Source organism: Mobula birostris, chromosome X, assembly GCF_030028105.1.
Source record: "Mobula birostris isolate sMobBir1 chromosome X, sMobBir1.hap1, whole genome shotgun sequence".
Classification (NCBI taxonomy): Eukaryota; Metazoa; Chordata; class Chondrichthyes; order Myliobatiformes; family Myliobatidae; genus Mobula; species Mobula birostris.
In genome coordinates this window covers 69,891,516-69,911,531 of record NC_092402.1, presented here as the reverse complement: position 1 = coordinate 69,911,531, position 20,016 = coordinate 69,891,516, and the positions used below count along the sequence as shown (strand labels likewise).

Sequence of the window (20,016 nt, the reverse complement as noted above, 5' to 3'; positions counted from 1 at the left end):
CCCTCCTGTGAACATGCGTGTTTCCTCTGGGTGCTCTGATTTCCTCCCACAGTCCAAAAACTTAACAGTTAATAGGTTAATTGGTCTTTGTGATCAGGCTAGGGTTAAATCAGTGGGTTGCTGGCGACATGGCTCAAAGGACTGGAAGGGGTGTTACATCTCTAAATAAGAATAAACTGTATTCCGACCAGAATGACTTGATAGTCCACAAATTACAACATACTACCTCGATTGTTTGATTTTCAGCTTCCTAGTCCAGTATCGAAACTACTGTGACCACACCTGCATGGTATCAAATTCCTCCCACCCTAGCACTTCTGAAAGAAGAATCGATTCTTTGATCCCCATCTAAAGGAGCTATTGTGTTGATTGAAACAGAAGTTGGATGAATTATTGAGTCAAGCACTGAGAGAAATGATTGACTGCTGAATGAGAATATAATAATTTCCAAGTTATTTCCTTAGCAGGCAATCTACTGGCTTAGGCATTTTGAGACCAATAGGGAAACTTTGAAGAATCTTTCCTCAGGAGCTGAGGATGTTTGTCACAGTGCAAAACATGGCAGTCAGCTGTGGAAGCAACAGGCCAATGGACCCTTTACCAGGGCTGCTCAACCTTTTCTCCTCTGGCTATTCATCTTAATACTTTATCACTTCTCCGATGCATTGGGTTTCTGACTCTACAGGAGCCACAGAAACACAATGGGTTTTCACAAACCACAATAGCAAACCTCTCAGTTTGGGGTTAACAATCCATTACTTAAATGATATTTCTTCCCCCCCCCCAAAAAAAAAACTTTCCTATTGTAACAGTGTGTCCAATGTCAATAATAAGAGTATTCATCTTTGTAACGGAATCCTTAAACTCAAGGCACAGGTCAGAAACGTGGTGGAACTCACTCTTTCTTTATCCAAGATTCAAAAAACTTTATTGTCACTCTAACCGTACATCAGCTCTGCAGGACAGAATGAGACAGCGTTTCTCAGGAGCAGTGAAATCATAACATAACAAACGCGACACTAAATAATAAACATAACAATAAATAGTAAAACACAACAGCCACATGTCAGTTAAAATCAGTTATAAGTGTCCAGTGCAAGATAAAAGTGTCCAAGGCAGAGTCAGGTGGAGCAGCTATTTAGCAGTCTGACTGCCTGTGGGAGGAAGCTGTTTAGTAGCCTTGTGGTTTTAGTTTTGATGCTCCTGTAACGTTTGCTTGATGGCAGAAGAACAAACAGTTCATGGAGAGGGTGTGAGGGGTCTTTAATGATGTACCGTGTCTTCTGGAGGCATCGACTCTGAAAGAGGTTTTGGACAGAAGGTAGGGAGACCCCAATAACCTTCTCTGCTCCCCTAACCACCCTCTGCAAGGCTTTTTTGTTGACAGCACTGCAGCTGGAGTACCAGGTTGTGATTCAAAAGGTCAGCACACTCTCAACCACGCCTCTGCAGAGTGTGGTTAAGATATTAGTGGGGAGTGATGCTTGTTTAAGCTTCCTCAGAAAGTGCAATCTCTACTGGGCCCGTTTCACAATTCCAGTGGTGTTCCTGGACCAGGTGAGATTGTCCGAGATCTGCACCCCAAGGAACTTGATGTTTTCCACTCTCTCCACTGTGGAGCCGCTGATGCTGAGGGATGTGTGCTCAGGCTGAGACTGTCTGAGATCGACGATAATCTCCTTGGTTTTGGTGACATTAAGCATCAAGTTGTTATCCCTGCACCAGCTCTCTAGGTGTTTGACCTCCTCCCTGTACATTGTTTCATCATTTTTGCTGATGAGCCCCACCACTGTGGTATCGTCTGCAAATTTAATGATCAGGTTCTCCTTGAATCTGGCTGCACAGTCATGTGTTAGCAGTGTAAACAGCAATGGGCTAAGCACACAGCCTTGTGGGGATCCAGTGCTCAGTGTGATGGAGTCAGAGATGTTCCTGCCAATACAGACTGACTGTGGTCTCTCTGTCAAGGCGAAGGCAGCTCTAACACCAGTCAAGATGGTTGATCCCATCCAGGCTCCCTTGATTGGCATCCTAACCCCCACCTTATCTATTCTATTCATGACCTCCACCACAGGCACACTATCACTGCAATGTGTAGCACGTCCAGAATGCATTACAGCAACTTGTCAAAGCTGTTCCTACAGCACCACTCAAGCTCATGGGCCTACATAGGCAGCAGGTACACAGCAACACCAACACCAACTGCAGCTTCTCTCCAAGAGCACACAGCACCGATTTGGAAATACATTCCTGTTCCTTCATTACCACTGAGTGTTAAATCTCACACCCCAATAGGAGTATCTTCACTGTCGTGACTCACTAAAACTGACCCATATGGGGGGGGGGCGGGGAGAGAGAGAGAGGGGCAAAGAGGAGAGGAGGCATGGAGATAGAGGGGGTGAGAGACAGAGGTGGGGAGGAGGAGGGAGAAGGGAATGTGATGTTTTATACTTCCCTCACCCCCTCTATCTCCATGCCTTGCTCCCCCCAAAAGTGATAAAACAGACCTCTCCTGAACTATGTCTTAAGTGGCAGTGGTAGACCTTTCACAATAGCAGGAACATTCATCTAGTGTCCTTCCCTATGTAGTTTCAATGGGACAGTGTCAGAAAGTCCCACACCCAATGACTGGTTTCACTATCCACAAAATATCAGAAGTTAAATTGTGTACAGGATTTATTTCCTAAAGGCTAGTTCTCATTTTAGTTAATCGATAATTATACTATCCATAATTTTCGGAACTCCACAATAATCCCTGACATTCACTAGTAGGACTTCAACAATTTAACCATAAACCCATAAGATATAGAAGCAGAATTAGGGTTGATCCATTATGCTGATCCATTTCCCCCTCAGACACAATCTCCTGCCTTCTCCCTGTATCCCTCATGCCCTGACTTATCAAGAAACTATCGACCTCTGTCTTAACTATCACCACCTTCTCCAGGGCAACTGGGGAGCCGACCTCTGGTGCTGTCTGTGTGGAGTTTGCATGTCCCCCCCCCCCCCCCCGGTGTGCTGTGCTCCAGTCTCCTCCCATGCTCCAAAGACATGAGGTTGGTAGGTTAAGTGGCCATTGTAAATTGCTCTAGTGTATAGGTGTCTGGGCAGAGTTGTTATGAATACGGTGAGAGTAGTGTGGAATTAGTGTAGGTGGTTGCCTGGTGTATGGCACAGACAGTGGATCAAAGCAGCCGTTTCCATTCTGTTTGATATTTAAGGATTGGCAATAAACACTGACCTTAGCAGCAGCGCCCACATCCTGTGAATGAATAATAATAATAATAAAAAAAGAAATTACATTGTGTGGTTATACACTGGTGTGGAAAGGATGTGGTGCTCATTACAATTCCAAGTTAGAAACATTTACAATGCCAGAAGGAAAAAACAAGTCCAGAAGCACAAGTAACATTTTGACTTGGGATCCCGTGAGCTTCACTCTCCTACAGTGAATCTCCTACTTCAGAAAATAAAAGACTTCAGACATTGCTGATTTACAAGCATGTTGAAGTCTTCAGCCAGCAGAGTGTGTTTTGGAAGACGTTTTGCACAATGTTGATCAGGTAGAGACCCAATTCGTTCTGATCAGTTCTTGCTGCCAATCAAAGCAACAGAATGTATAAAAGATGGAATATACATTCCACGTCTCAGAGCAAAATTGATTCTCCTGTGCCCCTTTGCAAACACAAGAAATATAATTCCTTTATCCTGTTTGGCAACCACGTTGGAACTATGCAGTGAGCAGGGAATGGTCTGAACTATGCAAGGAAAGTAACCATTTAAGAAAGAGACACACAAAATTCTTGACCCTGCAAGGTGCAAAAACTTAGCAAAATAGAATGAACTAACTTGGTGTCATCTACTAAATGATTTAGCCTGGTACTAAACTAGCTAGATATCAAGTAGACACTACTATCTTCAAATATTGAAATCACTGGCACGGAGCCTGCTGGCTGAGGAACCTCATCTTAATGGGCATCCTTTACAACAGTTGATGCATAATACCCACAAAAATTACAGGCAGAACACATTGTAATGTGACAGCAAGATCTCAAAGTATCGACTCCTTTCCAGAACATTTTCTTAGGCTGCAATTAATTGTCTAACTCATCATATGCACACAAAGGCATAGATGTATTTCAATACTTCAACCCAAGACACAAATAAAGCTGGAAGAGCGGATTAAAGAGCATTACCTGGTTTAGCAGTTCTATTGGGCAGTTTCTCAAGGGCTGCAGCCTGCTAGCAGATCTGTAGTTACGTTACAAATTCTACATACAAAGTGGAAATCAAGATGAGGATCCTTACCGTGTACAATTTGTAGGTTTGTGAGGTAGCTGTTGGATATATCAGCATGCACAGGCCACCTTGGACCTCATTTCCACCCAACTCTAGGCCCAAACTGACATTTTTCTGTTTCCAGTTCCGCCCTTTTTTTAAAAAACAAAATAAAAATACTCTGTTTCAAGAATATACTATCACCTTTTCCCATTAGTAATGTCTGTATCCTTGGGCAAGGACTGGAGTCATTTCTGTTGCAGGATGCAAAAGCTGGAACATATCCTTGCCAGAAATGTCTAAGCATATTAACTCTTTGAAGGCAGCTGCAGTACTTCTGTATCGTCATGCAAAAATCCATATAATCGGAAGTTGAGTTATTTAATAGGCTAGTAGTGCAGTCCCTTTGGGTCTTCTCATTAATTCCAGCCTGGACTAGATGGGATAAAACTCTGCACTAGTGGCTAAGTCATGAGTATTGCAATCCCACTCTGCCTCCTGGCAGGCAAGTCTGCAAAGCTGCCAAACACCAACATTAAATAGACAATCTCATTCAGAGGCCATAAATACTACTTCCGGAAATGGAAACATTAGCTTGCAACAATTTGAATTTATCTTCAGCACTATCTTGGGATCTGGGATGATTTGCTTTCTCTCTGGTTTTGTGGGGCCAGGCTGAGTGACAAAGCCAGTGGGGAACTGCGGACTCTGCTACTTGACAGCTGAAGAACAAGGCAGCCTCTGGAGCACACAGATTCCCTGCCGAAGTTTCAAAACATGGCAGAGAAATATTTCTGGCGTGATCATTATCCTGTTTGGGAGGCAGAGGGCATGCCAAGGAATTTCAGAGACATCGTTGTTCTTCAACTGTCGGAAAGTCTTCTCAACCCCTTGCCAGGCCGGTGCAGTCCGAGATTTTACCAGCTAGTGTGCTACCACACAACAGTGTACTCAGACAGAGACTAAAGTGTACCGTACTGACATCATACCATCTTATAATGGGGGTAGTAGGGAAAATCCCAAGTTTCAGCTAATGGGCTTCTGTGCCAGTTATTTCAAGGAGTGACATCAATGGCAGTGTCTATTCAATATCTGGCTAGTTGTACACCAGGCTGTCATTTGTACTGCCAGGGCCATCAACACCAGTTCGTCAATAATACAGCACTCTTCCAAGTGGAGTAACACTAATTTAAAAGTTGCTCAAGATGGCTTTATTGATCAAGCAAATGATCTCCTACGTTCGTTAATTAGATAAAAATAGATCCAATGCTCCCTTTCAATACACACAAGTGGCCCTGTTATCCAAAAAAAAAAACAAAATAAAGGGTTTAATTTGAGGGGAAAAAGTGAAAGCTCCCCCCACATAGTCTAAACATGCAAAGTCAAAAGGGAACTTTCATGCTTGGCACTTCTTTTTGTTGAATAATCTGTTTATCGAGTAGAAGGCAAGTTAGAACTGGGAACTGTGCTCTTCCTCTGTCGTCTCCATCTCCGAGCCCAATTCTTTGGCAAGGATTCCCCACCCCACACCAATGACTCCTTCTTCTGTCTCCAACACCCACCCCCCCTTCTCAAGCACTCAACTCTGGCTTTCTGCTTTCTCTGTACCATTTCATCTCTAATTGCTGACAAGCCATCAACTAGTTTCACTTCTCATTATCACCATGGATATCAAAGTTCAGAGTAAATTTATTATCAAAGAACATGTATGTCACCACATACAACAATGAGATTCATTTTCTTGCAAGCATTCACAGTAGATACAACCAAAGACCCCACCCAAAAGGGCAGACAAATGACCGTGCAAATATAAAAAATAAAAACAAACACAAACAATGAATATCAAGAACATGAGATGAAGAGTCCTTGAAAGTGAGTCCATAGGTTGTGGGAATATTTCAATGATGGGACAAGTGAAATAGAGTGAAGTTATCCTCTAGTTCAAGAGCCTGATGATTGAGGGGTAATAATTGTTCCTGAACCTGGCAGTGTGAGTCCTGAGACTCCTGTACCTTCTTCCTGATGTCAGCAGTGAGAAGAGAGCATGTGCTGGGTGGTGGGGGTCCCTGATGATGGATGCTGATTTCCTGTGACAACTCTCCGTGTAGATGTGTTCAGTGATGGGGAGGGCTTTACCCATGATGCACTGGGCATATCCATGAGTTTTGCAGGATTTTTCATTCAAGGGTGCTGGTGTTTCCATACCAGGCTGTGATGCAGCCAGTCAATATACTCTCCACCACACATCTATAGAAGTTTGTCAAAGTTTTAGATGTCGTGCTGAATCTTCACAAACTCCTAAGGAAGTAGAGGTGCTGCTGTGCTTTCTTCATAATTGCACTTATATGGTAGGCCCAGGACGGGTCCTCTGAAATGTCAACTCCGAGGAATTTAAAGTTGCTGATCCTCTCTACATTTGATCCCCCAATGAAGACTGGCTCACGGACCTCTGGTTTCTTCCTGCTGAGGTCAATAATCAGCTCCTTAGTTTTGTTGACATTGAGTGAGAGGTTGTTGTTGTGTCACCACTCAGCCAGATTTTCAATCTCCCTCCTATAAGCCGATTCATCACCACCTTTGATTCAGCCTACGACAGTGGTGTCGTCAGCAAACTTGAATACGGCATTGGAACTGTGCTCAGCCACACAGTCACAGATGTAAAGTGAGCAGAGCAGGGGGCTAAGTACACAGCCTTGTGGTGTACGTATGCTGATGGAGATTATAGAGGAGATGTTGTCGTCAATCCAAATTGACTGAGGTCTGCATTTGAGGAAATTGAAGATCCAATTACACAAGGAGGTATTGAGACCAAGGTCTTGAAGCTTACTGATTAGTTTTGAGGGGATGATAGTATTGAATTCTAAGCTGCAGTCGATAAAGAGCATCCTGATGTATGCATCTCTACTGTCCAGTCCTATTTTACACAGAAATATATACTTCTGATCCCCACCAAGGCGGCCTTAACTTTCTGCTTCTTTCTTGACAACAGACTCAACCAGTTTCTTCCCCTCCATCTGGTGGAACTGGTCCTCACAATCAATAATTTTCCTTTCAGCTCCTCCCACTTTCTTCAAAGTCAAGGTGTAGCCATGGGCACCCATGTGGGCCCCAGCTATGCCTGCCTTTTCATTGGCTATGCACAACAGTCCATGTTCCAAGCCTTCCCTGGTAAGGCTCCCGAATTCTTTCTGCGCTACATTGATGGTTGCATTGGTGCTGCTTCATACACCTATGCTGAGTTCGTCAATTTTATCAACTTTGCCTCCAACTTCCACGTTGTTGGGCACATGGCCAAGTGGTTAAGGCGTTCGTCTAGTTATCTCAAGGTCGCTAGTTCGAACCTCAGCTGTGGTAGCGTGCTTGTGTCCTTGAGCAAGGCACTTAATCACACATTGCTCTAGTCTGAGCGAGGAGTGGTGCCCCACACAGACTTCCAATCTGCGCCTTGTAAGGCATGAAAACGCCCGATGCAGGCCTCTCATGGTCTGAGTCGACATTCCCTCCCTCCACCCCACTCTTAAATTAACTTCGTCCATTTCTGACACCTCTCTCCCCTTTCTTGATCTCTGTCTCCATCTCTGGAGACAAGCTGTCAACCGATATCTTTTATAAACCAACCGATTTCCAGAATTATCTTGACTATACCTCTTCCCACCCTGTAAAAATGCTACTCCCTTTTCTCAGTTCCTTCATCTCTATCACATCTGTTCCCAGGATTAGGCTTTCTATTCCAGAACATCAGAGATGTCCTCCTTCTTCAAAGAATGAGGTTTCTCTTCCTCTATTATTGATGCTGCTCTCACCTACAGCTCCTCCATTTCCCAGACATCCACACTCACCCCATCTTCCCCACCTTAACAGGAATAGAGTTCCACTTGTCCTCCCATGAGCCTCTGCATCCAACACATCATTCTCCACAACTTCCGCCATCTTTAATGGGGCCATACCACCGAACATACCTGTACCTCCCCCTCCCCCTCCCCCCCACTCTCAGCTTTCCACAGGGATCGCTCCCTCTGTGATTCCCCTGTCCATTCATCCTTCGCCACTAATCTCCCTCCTGGCACTCATTCCTGCAAACAGAAGTGTTACACCTGTTTATTCACCTCCTCCCAAACCTCCAGTCAGGGCCCCAAACAGTCCTTCCAGCTGAGGCAACACGTCATTTGAGAATCTGTTGAGGTCGTCTACTGTATCCGGTGCTCCAAATGCAGTCCCCTCTACATTGGTGAGACCTGACGTAGATTGGGGGACCGCTTTGTTGAGCACACCATTTCCACCTGCAAGAGGGCACAGCTTCAGGATAGAGGGCACCCTTTCAAAACAGAGATGCAGAGAAATTTCTTTAGCCAAAGGGTGGTGAATCTGTGGAATTTGTTAGCAACTGTAACTGTGGAGGCCAGGTCACTGGGCGTATTTAAGGCAGAGATTGATTGGTTCTTGATTGGACATGGCGTCAAAGGTGACGGGAACTGGGGTTGAGGAGGAGATTAAAAAAGGATCAGTATGATTGAATGGCGGAGCAGACTTGATGGGCCAGATGGCCTAATTCTGCTCCTATATCTTATGGAAAAGTGGAATTTCCTGGTGGCCAACCATTTCAGTTCCTTCCCCATTCCCATTCTGACATGTCACTCTGTGGCCTCCTCTTCTGCCACAATGAGGCCACCCTCAGTTTGGAGGAGCAACACCTCACATTCCATTTATGTAGCCTCCACCACGATGGCATAAACATCAATTTATCCAACTTCCAGTAACTTTCCCCTCCTCCTTACCTCTTTTTCATTTGCCCACTCTGGCTTCTTACCTCTTTTCCTCACTTGCCTATCACCTCCCCCTGGATCCCCTCCTCCTCTCCATTCTCCCATGGTCCACTTTCCTCTCCTATCAAATTCCTTCTCCAGCCCTTTACCTTCTCCACCTATCACCTCCCAGCTTCTTACTTCACGCCTCCACCTTTCACCTAGTTTATATTCCTTCCCTGCCTTCTTATTCTGGCATCTGCCTCCTTCCTCTCCAACCCTGAAGAAGGATCTCAGCTCAAAGCATCGACTGTTTATTCTTATACATATATACTGCCTGACCTGCTGAGGTTCTCCAGCATTCGGTGTGTATTGCTTAGAACTGGGAATTCTGAGCAAGAGGAATATTAACTCAGCAGAACAAGCATGTCCCAAAGTGTTTAAAGTAAACCTCTGTTATAATAGGGCAATCTTACTATTCTACCCAAGGGACACTCTCTACACCAGCAATGTGCAAAACACATTGCTGATGAGCCACAGGTGTAGCGAAGGCAACACTATTTCATTATAGTGTGTTGATTCTAATAGAAAATATCTCTGCTTTCACAAGCATACGTAGTAGCTCAGTGCAGAGCTGGGAGTTCAATTCCCACTGCCACCTCTAAGGAGTTTGTACGTCCTCTCGATGAACCATGTGTGTTTCCTCCAGATGCTCCAGTTTCCTCCCACAATCCAAAGACGTACTGGTTAATAGGTCAATTGGTCATTGTAAATTGTCCTGTGATTAGGCTGGGATTAAATCGGTGGGTTGCTGGGCGGTGCAGCTCATAGAGCCAAAAGGGCCTGTTCTGTATCATATCTCTAAACAGATAAATAAATAAGTGCACTTCATGCATTGTTTTAAATTAGCTATGACCACAGAAATAACCAAGTAACATGTTTGATTAACTTGCTAGAATTTTCTATGAGCGTGTGACTAGTAGAATAGACGAGGGCAGCCGATGCATGTAAGTATATGTGGATTTTCAGAGAGGCTGGCCAATGCCATTACACTATGTAGATTTAGGGGCAATGTACTGACAGGGGTTGTAGGATTGGGAATAAAATAAGTCATTTTATAATCAGTAGGCTCTGACAAGTGGGATACTACATGCATTGATGCTTCTGCCCCAGATTTTCACAGTTTCTAAACTTATTTTTACTTGTTTATTGAAAGACACAGCACGGAACAACTTCTAGCCCAATGAGCTGAGCCAAGCTGCCACTCATTTAACACGAGCCGAATCGCAAGACAATTTACAATGACCAATTAATCAGTAAGACCATGGAGAGTGTGAGGAAGCCGGAACACCCAGAGGAAACTCATGCGGTTCATGGGGAGAAGGTACAAACTCCTTACAGACGGTGACAGAATTGAACGCTGAATGCCCCAAGCCAGAACAGTGTTGCATTAACTGCTAAACCACCATGGCACCCTGACTGACGTTTTGTAATGATATGCCATATATTCTCATGTGTGTGAATGAAACTAAACTATAGTAGGTGTGGTGACTGTTGGGATGGAAAATTAACTACAGTATCAGAATCTGGTTGATCATAAGACCATAAGCCATTTGTCCCATCGACTCTGCTCCACTATTTGATCATGTCCAATTTATGTTCCCTTTCAACCCTATTCTCCTACCTTCTCCCCTTAATCTTTGATGCTTTTACTAATTAGGTATCTATCAACTTCCACTTTAAATACACCCAATGATTTGGCCTCCACAGCCGCCTGTGGCAATGAATTCCACAGACTCACCACCCTCTGGCTAAAGAAATTCCCCCTCATCCCTGTTCTAAAGGGATGTCCCTCAATTCTGAGGCTGTGCCCTTTGGTCCTAGACTCTCTCACGATTGGAAACATCCTCCACACATCCACTCTATCTGTGCCTTAAAATACTTGGCAGATTCCAACAAGATCCCCTTTTTCTTCTAAACTCCAGTGATTACAGGCCCAGAGTCAACAAATGCTCCTTCCTATATTAACCCTTTCTGGACCCTCTCCAATGTCAGTACATCCTTTATCAGATACGTGGCCCAAAACTGCTCAGAATATTCCAAATTTGGTCTGACCAGTGCCTTATAAATCCTCAGCATTACATCCTTGCCTTTATATTCTAGTCCTCTGGAAATGAATGCCCAACATCGCATTTGCCTTCCTTACCATCAACTTAATCTGCAAGTTAACCTTCAGGGAATCTTGCACTAGGACTCCCAAGTCCTTTGCACTTCTGATTTCTGAATTTGCTCCTCATTTAGAAAATAGTCTATGCCTTTATTCCTTCTACCAAAGTGTATGACCTCTACACTGTATTCCATCTGCCACTTCTTTGCTCAATCTCCTAATCTGTCCAAGTTCTTCCACAAACTCCCTACTTCCCTAGCACTATATGCCTCTCCACCCATCTTTGTATCATCCACAAACTTGGCTACAATGCCGTCAATTCCATCATCCAGATCATTTACATATAATATGAAAAGAAGTGGTCCCAACACCGACCCTTGCAGACCACTAGTCATTGGTAGTCAACCAGAAAAGGCCCCATTTATTCCCAATCTTTGCCTTCTGCCAATCAACCAATCTTCTCTCCACACTAGTACCTTTCCTGTAATACTACAGGCTCTTATCTTGTTTAGCAGACTCATGTGTGGCACCTCGTCAAAAGCCTTCTGAAAATCCAAGTAATCAACATCTACTGACTGTCCTTTGTCTATCCTATCTGTTATTTCCTCAAAGAATTACAACAGATTTGTCAGGTAAGATTCCTCCTTAAGAAAACCATCGTGACTTTGGCCTATTTTAGCATGTGTTTCTAAGTACCCTAAAACCTCAACCTTAAGTATGGACTCCAACATTTTCTCAACCACTGAAGTCAGGCTAACTGGCCTATAAATTTCCCCGTCTTTTGTCTCCATCCCTTCTTAAAGAGTGGAGTGACATTTTTCAGTCCTCTGGAATCTTTCCTGATACTCGTGATTTTTGAAAGATCATTACTAATGCCTCACCAATCTTTTCAGCTACCTCTTTCGGAACCCTGGGGTGTAGTCCAAATGCTCCGGGTGGCTTATCTAACTTCAGACCCTTCAGCTTCCCAAGCACCTTCTCCTTAGTAATCGTAACTACTCACTTCTGTCCCCTGACACTCTCGAATTTCTGGCACATTGCGAAAGTCTTCCACAGTGAACAAAACATTTATTCAGTTCGTCGGCTAGTTTTTTTGCTCCTCATTACTACCTCTCCAACATCATCCTCCAGGTGTCCGGTGTCCACTCTTGCTTCTCTTTTACTCTTTATGCATATAACCATATAACAATTACAGCATGGAAACAGGCCATCTTGGCCCTTCTAGTCCGTGCCGAACGCTTACTCTCACCTAGTCTCACCGACCTGCACTCAACCCATAACCCTCCATTCCTTTGTCCATATAGCTATCCAATTTAACCTTAAACGACAACATCAAACCTGCCTCAACCACTTCTGCTGGAAGCTCATTCCACACAGCTACCACTCTCTGAGTAAAGAAGTTCCCCCTCATGTTACCCCTAAACTTTTGCCCCCAACTCTCAACTCATGTCCTCTTGTTTGAATCTCCCCTACTCTCAATGGAAAAAGCCTATCCACGTCAACTCTATCTATACCCCTTATAATTTTAAATACCTCTATCAAGTCCCCCTCAACCTTCTACGCTCCAAAGAATAAAGACCCAACTTGTTCAACCTTTTTCTGTAACTTAGTTGCTGAAACCCAGGTAACATTCTAGTAAATCTCTCTGTACTCTCTCTATTTTGTTGACATCTCTCCTATAATTCAGTGACCAGAACTGTACACAATACTCCAAATTTGGCCTCACTAATGCCTTGTACAGTTTCAACATTACATCCCAACTCCTATACTCAATGCTCTGATTTATAAAGGCCAGCATACCAAAACCTTTCTTCACCACCCTACCCACATGAGATTCCACCTTCAGGGAACTATGCACCATTATTCCTAGATCCCTCTGTTCTACTGCATTCTTCAATGCCCTACCATTTACCATGTATGTCCTATTTTGATTAGTCCTACCAAAATGTAGCACCTCACATTTATCAGCATTAAACTCCATCTGCCATCTTTCAGCCCATTCTTCTAACCGGCCTAAATCTCTCTGCAAGCTTTGAAAACCTACTTCATTATCTACAACACCACCTTTCTTAGTATTATCTGCATACTTACTAATCCAATTTACCACCCCATTATCCAGATCATTAATATATATTACAAACAACATTGGACCCAGTACAGATCCCTGAGGCACACCGCTACACACCGTCCTCCAATCTGACACACAGTTATCCACCACTACTCTCTGGTGTCTCCCGTCTAGCCACTGCTGAATCCATTTTACTACTTCCATATTAATACCTAATGATTGAACTTTCCTAACTAAGCTTTCATGTGGAACCTTGTCAAAGGCCTTACTAAAGTCCATATAGACAACATCCACTGCTTTACCCTTGTCAACTTTCTTAGTAACCTCTTCAAAAAATTCAATAAGATTTGTCAAACATGATCTTCCACGCACGAATCCATGTTGACTGTTCCTAATCAGACCCTGTCTATCCAGATAATTATATATACAATCTCTGAGAATATTTTCCATCAATTTACCCACCACTGACGTCAAACTCACAGGCCGATAATTGCTAGGTTTACTCTTAGAACCCTTTTTAAACAATGGAACAACATGAGCAATACGCTAATCCTCCGGCACCATCCCCATTTCTAATGACATTTGAAATATTTCTGTCAGAGCCCCTGCTATTTCCACACTAACTTCCCTCAAGGTCCTAGGGAATATCTTGTCCGGACCCGGAGACTTATCCACTTTTATATTCCATAAAAGCACCTGAAAAGGGTTTTGGTATTCTCTTTATATTATGGTTAGTTTACTTTCATTGTGACTGACACGTTGTGAAATTTGTTGTTTTGTGGCAGTAGTACAATGCAAGACAAAACTTACTATAAGTTACAAGAACAAACAAAGCAAAAGGCGAAGGTTGGTAGTACACATGAACACACTCTGCAACTGAGTATCAAGTTGACACATAGAACATGGAATAGTACAGCACAGTACAGGCCCTTCAGCCCACAATGTTGTGCCGACCCTCAAACCCTGCCTCCCATATAAGCCCCCACCTTAGATTCCTCCAACATCCGACAGCTGGGTGCATTACTCAATCTGAATTTTTTTCACCAGAAATGCGATTGGTCAAATATTACCTAGGCAATGTATTGGACCACATAGTCATAATTTATTGTCTTTTTGGTGTATTACCAGGAAGAAACATGCTGCATATCAATGGCAAATTGGAGAGGGCTAAAGATGGAACTTTGAAGCCTACATGACCACTACTACTACGTCGACTCAGGCCTAGGGGGCTGGCGTCGGGCACACAAGCTCAAAGTTCAAAGTAAACTTATCAAAGTATGTATATGTCACCAAACACTACCCCGAGAATCATTTTCTTGCAGACATTCACAGTAGAACAAACAAATAAAATAAAATCAATGAAAACCCACACAAAATGCTGGAGGTACCCAGCAGCCCAGGCAGCATGCATGGAAAAAAGTACAGTCAGCATTTTGGCCCAAAACATCAACTGTACTTTTTTCCCCATTGATGCTACCTGGCTTGCTGAGTTCCTCCAGCATTTTGTGTGTGTTGCTCGGATTTCCAGCATCTGCAGATTTTCTCTTGTTTGAGAATCAGTGAAAAACTACAATGACAAATTGTAGTTTGCCATTAAGGCAAGGACCAACAGGCTGTGGGACAGCTTCTTCTACCAGGTCATCAGATTGATCAATACACATTGATTGGATTGATATCTGTCTGTACATTGTATCTGACTGGACATACATGTATACAAAACAATCTTAGTGTTTGGGCAATATCCTCTCACATTTCCCTTCCTTATTGCTTGTACATTGCAACAGAGACGCAACATAAGGATTTTTACTCCCTCACGTTGCGAGATGGATGTAAGAAATAAAAAAAATTCTAATTCTAATTCGAAAGACTGACAATGAACCAGTGTGCAAAAGATGACAAACTATGCAAATCAAAAACGATAGACAGACAACACACACAGACCAAGAACTTGAGTTTTTATAAAAAATTTAGCATAAGTACATATAATGTTTTCACTGAATAGCTGCAGGTCTTTCTCGTACCACATAAGAGAACAGATTAGTATATCACTGAGGATTATTGCTGTAATTAAATTATGTGTCAGGAACCCAATGAAATGGTTCAGGGTATGTTAGGTGCACCCTTCAGGCCCGGCTTGTTCAAAGGAAATACAGACAGTTCGACCTGCATGGAAAGGGACCTCTTATAGTGTTGCATTTCTATTAAAACTAATGGTGCAAAACGCACAAAGCCTTTCAATACTTTTTTCCCTGCCACCCATGGATGTGATCTTGAATACTCTGCATCATTCAACCAGCTCTAATAGTGTGAAATCACCATGTGTGATATTAACCTCTCATGCTCAACGTGTCCCATTGAAATTACTTTGTCCCACAATGCTAATTAACTCAGTTCAGAGGAAATTGCAAGCAAACCTGTCAATACTGGTGCAATGAACATTAATGTGGCAATATTACAAAGCATGATTTCAAGCCATGGGTGTTTCAAAGCATCTTATGGCAAAGTTGCTTACAGGATTAAAAATAGTTGGCAGGAAATGACATCATGGAAGCCACAAGAACAAGCTAGGAGTAGCTGTAGAGATCTTAAAATATCCTACCCAAGGCAATGTCATATCAGTTTTACACAAAATTGTTGGAAATTATTGCCTTTGCTCAGTACATTGTTCCTTACAAATGCCTTAATTGCCCTATGCAAACATCAGGAAGAGTGCACGGCCAGAAAGAGCAGCCACCTTTGTTATATAGGTGCCCAAGGCCTCTATCTACTAAGTGTTTAACAATATTAACAAAAACTTAAGACTCACAGATATTGTTGTTTCTAGGGTAAATAGAGGATGGGGATGCAGGCAACACACAAAATGGTGGAGGAACTCATCAGGCCAAGCAGCATCTATGGAAAAGAGTACAGTCGATGTTTCAGGCCAAGATCCTTCAGCAGGACCCTTTTGCATAGATGCTGCCTGGCCTGCTGAGCTCCTCCAGCATTTTGTGCACGTTGCTTGGATTTCCAGCATCGGCAGATTTTCTCTTGTTTGTGAGAGGACGGAGGTGGATGTCTTTCTAGCGGGTGCTTCACATCAAATCAAAATTAACCCATGCGAGAAACGATGTAAAAAACACCCTAGCTATATATACACACATGCCTAAAACTTTTGCACAGTACTGTAAATTCAAGAGGTTTAGAACTAAAGTTGTAGGAGTGAAAGACAGGCTAAAAGAGTACCATAAAACCCAAATGACTGACAGTTTTAACCACATTAACAAATAAGGGAACACCACTGCATTTCACATCAATACAGTGTCAGCATTACTGAAAAATTGTGTTGATGTCAGAATGGATATAACAGTACTCATACATCTCTGAACATAAAGACAAACTCTGGACAGAAATCCAAACTTTGAGACATTACCTAATTTGGGTGCAACAACTGGTAAACCTCAGACTGCTGCCAATTCCCCTGCACGCTCTCGATCCTCTCCTGTGCTGTTGAGGAAGTGCAAGCAGGAAGCAGATTTGTTTTGCCCATTGTGGAGGATTGGGTTTTTTTTTGAGCTGCACAAGAATGGCAGGTCAGCTATACTCTTGCCCCATTTCCCATCCAGTGTCAATTCATTGTGGCAAGGTGGCGGCGGGGGGGGGGGGGGCCCCCGGGTGGTGAGAAGCAGCTTTTGTTAACACATCTTTGCAATTAGGCCAAGTAGTGTGACAAATGTAAAGCTGGGATTGTCTTTATGAGAATTATATACAGGGCCTGTTTTGACTGCAGGCAAAAAAGGAGGATGATTCAACTTTACTTATATTGATAGTGTGCTGATGGACAAATGGAAACACCAAATCAAATTTGCTCCTATGACAGAATAACCTGTTATGGTGGCATCTAAATCTAATTGAGTCAATTCCCCCTTGGCTTGGGCAATGCTTCTAACGTTTCCATCCACGGTTCCTTTTGGCTTTCGTCTGTTGCTACAAAAAAGTAATTGGAACTGGAACAGTTTGATCCCATTTTAAGAAGATAATTTTGCCGCGGATGTTTAAAGAAAACATATAACCAGGCTGCTGCTGGTACATAATATATATTGATTGAAGGAGGAAAAAAGTGTTGAGGAGTGATTTTTCAGGAATTTATTGAATTTATTCAGGTCCACTTGACACCAGAGCACTATTCTTTCAATCTATTAAAACTTTTGCTTCACCCCTTTGGTCGCATCAATAAACGTAAGAAAAGATGCTTATTGAACGGAGCAAGGGTGGGGGGAGAACATCTCTGATAGGGCAAAGCCAGAGTGACATGAAATATTAGTTTCTTCTCTTCTCAACCAGCCTGACCTGCTGAGGTTTCCAGAATTTTGTGTTGTTATTTTAGATTTCCACCAACTGCAGGTTTTGTTTTGATTTTAATCAGATACTTTATTGATTGTTAACCTGCAGATTTATCCTCACCTCTGTATTGTTATAGTTGTAATACATTTAACCAATAGGTCATGTAACTCACACTAAACTGTCAGTATAGTGTGTTTCTGTTAATTTTTCAAGTTCAAGATTACAGAGTCGCATCCAGTCCTATTTCCAGCGCATATCCCAACGGTGGAAAAGTTGATTGTTCAACCCACATCACAACGTTTTGTTTTTTGGCACATCTTTGGTTTCAATTTAAAAGCATGGGATTGTCAAGGGGAAGCTGACTTTCACACGGGGCACAAAAAGGATTAGGGAATAACCCAAATTATAATACCACATCAACCCATTATGAGTCTTATACCCAGTTATAGCCAGGGAACAAGCTTAAAGGTGTATAGTCACTGTACACCTATTCTGATTCTTTCAAAAATAGAACTGTGCTGTGCCTGCACAAAAGATACCGTAGCTTGACAGGAAATATTCTGACCCATATACCTCAACACCCAGGAGACTGTTGAAGATATGGGATAATATCAAAGGCACATCTACAAGGGCAGTGTCAGTACTCGATTATTAGGTGCAGAGTCTTAAAGATTTTGTTGCAAAATTTTTTAAAACTTCTCTAGTGACAAATTAGTTTACCGAAGGCTTTAACAACAATGCAAAGTCCTTATTTTGAAACAGTGGAAATTTGGATCATTCTGCAGCTACAAAGTCAAGTTTATTGTTGTACACACAAGTGCAATGGAAAAACTAACTTGCAGCAACACTGCAGGCACATATCATATAAGCAGCATTCACAATAAAAAGAACTAATGTTATATAAGAAAAAACACAATTAAAACAAAGTAAAAAAAAGTCAATTTTTAGTTTGAATCAAAGTGGTCATAGTTTTGCTACCCTATTGATAAAGGTTATGCCAATTGGTTCAAGAACCAAGTCGTGCGCACAACAGTGTGGCCTAACCTGATGTATAGAAGTATCTTATCAAAAAGATACCAAGATCTATTTAAAGCCAACATTTCCAGATTGTTTAACTGGCATTCTTCAAATTTGCTTGTTTGGTAAAATGAAGAGCTTGGTGTTAACTGAAAAGTTAATGACATGTGGTTTCTAAACCTGTCACAACCACACTCGCCACAACTAGTATTTTAACTTGGGAACCATTTTCTGTACTAGAACTACCTGTATCACTTTAAAATCGAAGGCGAAGTTTTCCAACTTTGCTTTCCTCAGTTTAAACCAGGTACTGAATGACACAGATCAAAAACACCAGGATTGACCCACGATGACCTGGAGCCAAACAGTCTCAACAACTGAAACAGTACAATCAGAATCAGGTTTATTAGCACTGTCATATATGACATGAAATTTGTTGTTTGCGGCAGCAGTGCAGCGCAAAGACAAAATCACCTTTACTTACAAAATAAACAGTGCAAAAATAGAAATAATAGTGTTCATAGACTGTTCAAACTCAAATGGCAGAGGGGAAGAAGCTGTTTCCGAATCGTTGAGTGTGGGTCTTCAGGCTCCTGTACCTCCCTGCCAATAGTAGTAAGGAGAAGAGGGCATTATGGCCTGGGTGGTGAGGGCCCTTGATGATGGATGCTGCCTTCTTGACTCTCGGTCTCTTGAAGGTGTCCTTGATGGTGGGGAGGGTTATACCTGGGATGGAACTGGCCAGTCTACAACCCTCTGTAGCCTCTTAGTGTTCTGTACCATACATCTGCAGAAATTTTTAAGTGTCTTCGGTGACATACCAAATCACCTCAAACTCCTAATGAAGAAAGAGACAGGGGCGTGCCTTCTCTATGAGTGCATCAATGTGTTGGACCCAGGATAGAATCTTAAAGAACTTGGCACCCAGGAGCATGAAGCTGCGTCTCTTCCCACCCATGAGGACTGGTGTGTGTCCCTTGACTTCCCCTTCCTGAAGTCCACAATCAATTCCTTCATCCTGTTGACATTGAGTGCATGGTTGTTGTTACGATACCATTCAACCAGCCGACCTATCTCACTCCTGTACGCCTCCTCGTCACCATCTGAGATTCTGCCTACAACAGCGGCGTTACTGGTGAACGTATAGATTGTGCTTGAGCTGTGCTTAGCCACACGGTCATATGTAGAGAGCAGAGCAGCAGGCTAAGCACACATCCTTAAAGTGCATTTATATTGATCGTCAGCCATAAAGGGTGGGGATTCAAAAAACATAGTACATGCTGACTTTGCCTTAGTTATTCTGCACTGTGTACGTTTGTGGCCTCATCCTCCATATATTTGTCTCCTACTTCAATAAAATCTAAAGCAATGATATTTAAGGCAGCAGATGAATCAGGACGGCTGGAGATAAGTGATACCTC

General features: G+C 42.7%; 1 protein-coding gene across 9 annotated transcripts in view; it reads right to left on the bottom strand.

Moving 5' to 3' along the window:
• LOC140191620 (polypeptide N-acetylgalactosaminyltransferase 6-like) overlaps nt 1-20,016 on the bottom strand; it is an 84,461-nt gene that overhangs the window by 54,603 nt on the left and 9,842 nt on the right. Inside the window, exon 2 of one of the 9 annotated variants that reach the window (XM_072249179.1) lies at nt 4,309-4,430. The exons of 6 other annotated variants lie outside the window; for them this stretch is intronic. The gene's annotated coding sequence lies outside the window, so the exon portion shown is untranslated. Of the gene's footprint in view, nt 1-4,308; nt 4,431-16,667; nt 16,702-20,016 lie in introns of those variants that run through there. 2 more of the 9 variants (XM_072249186.1, XM_072249183.1) reach the window with 2 other exon arrangements.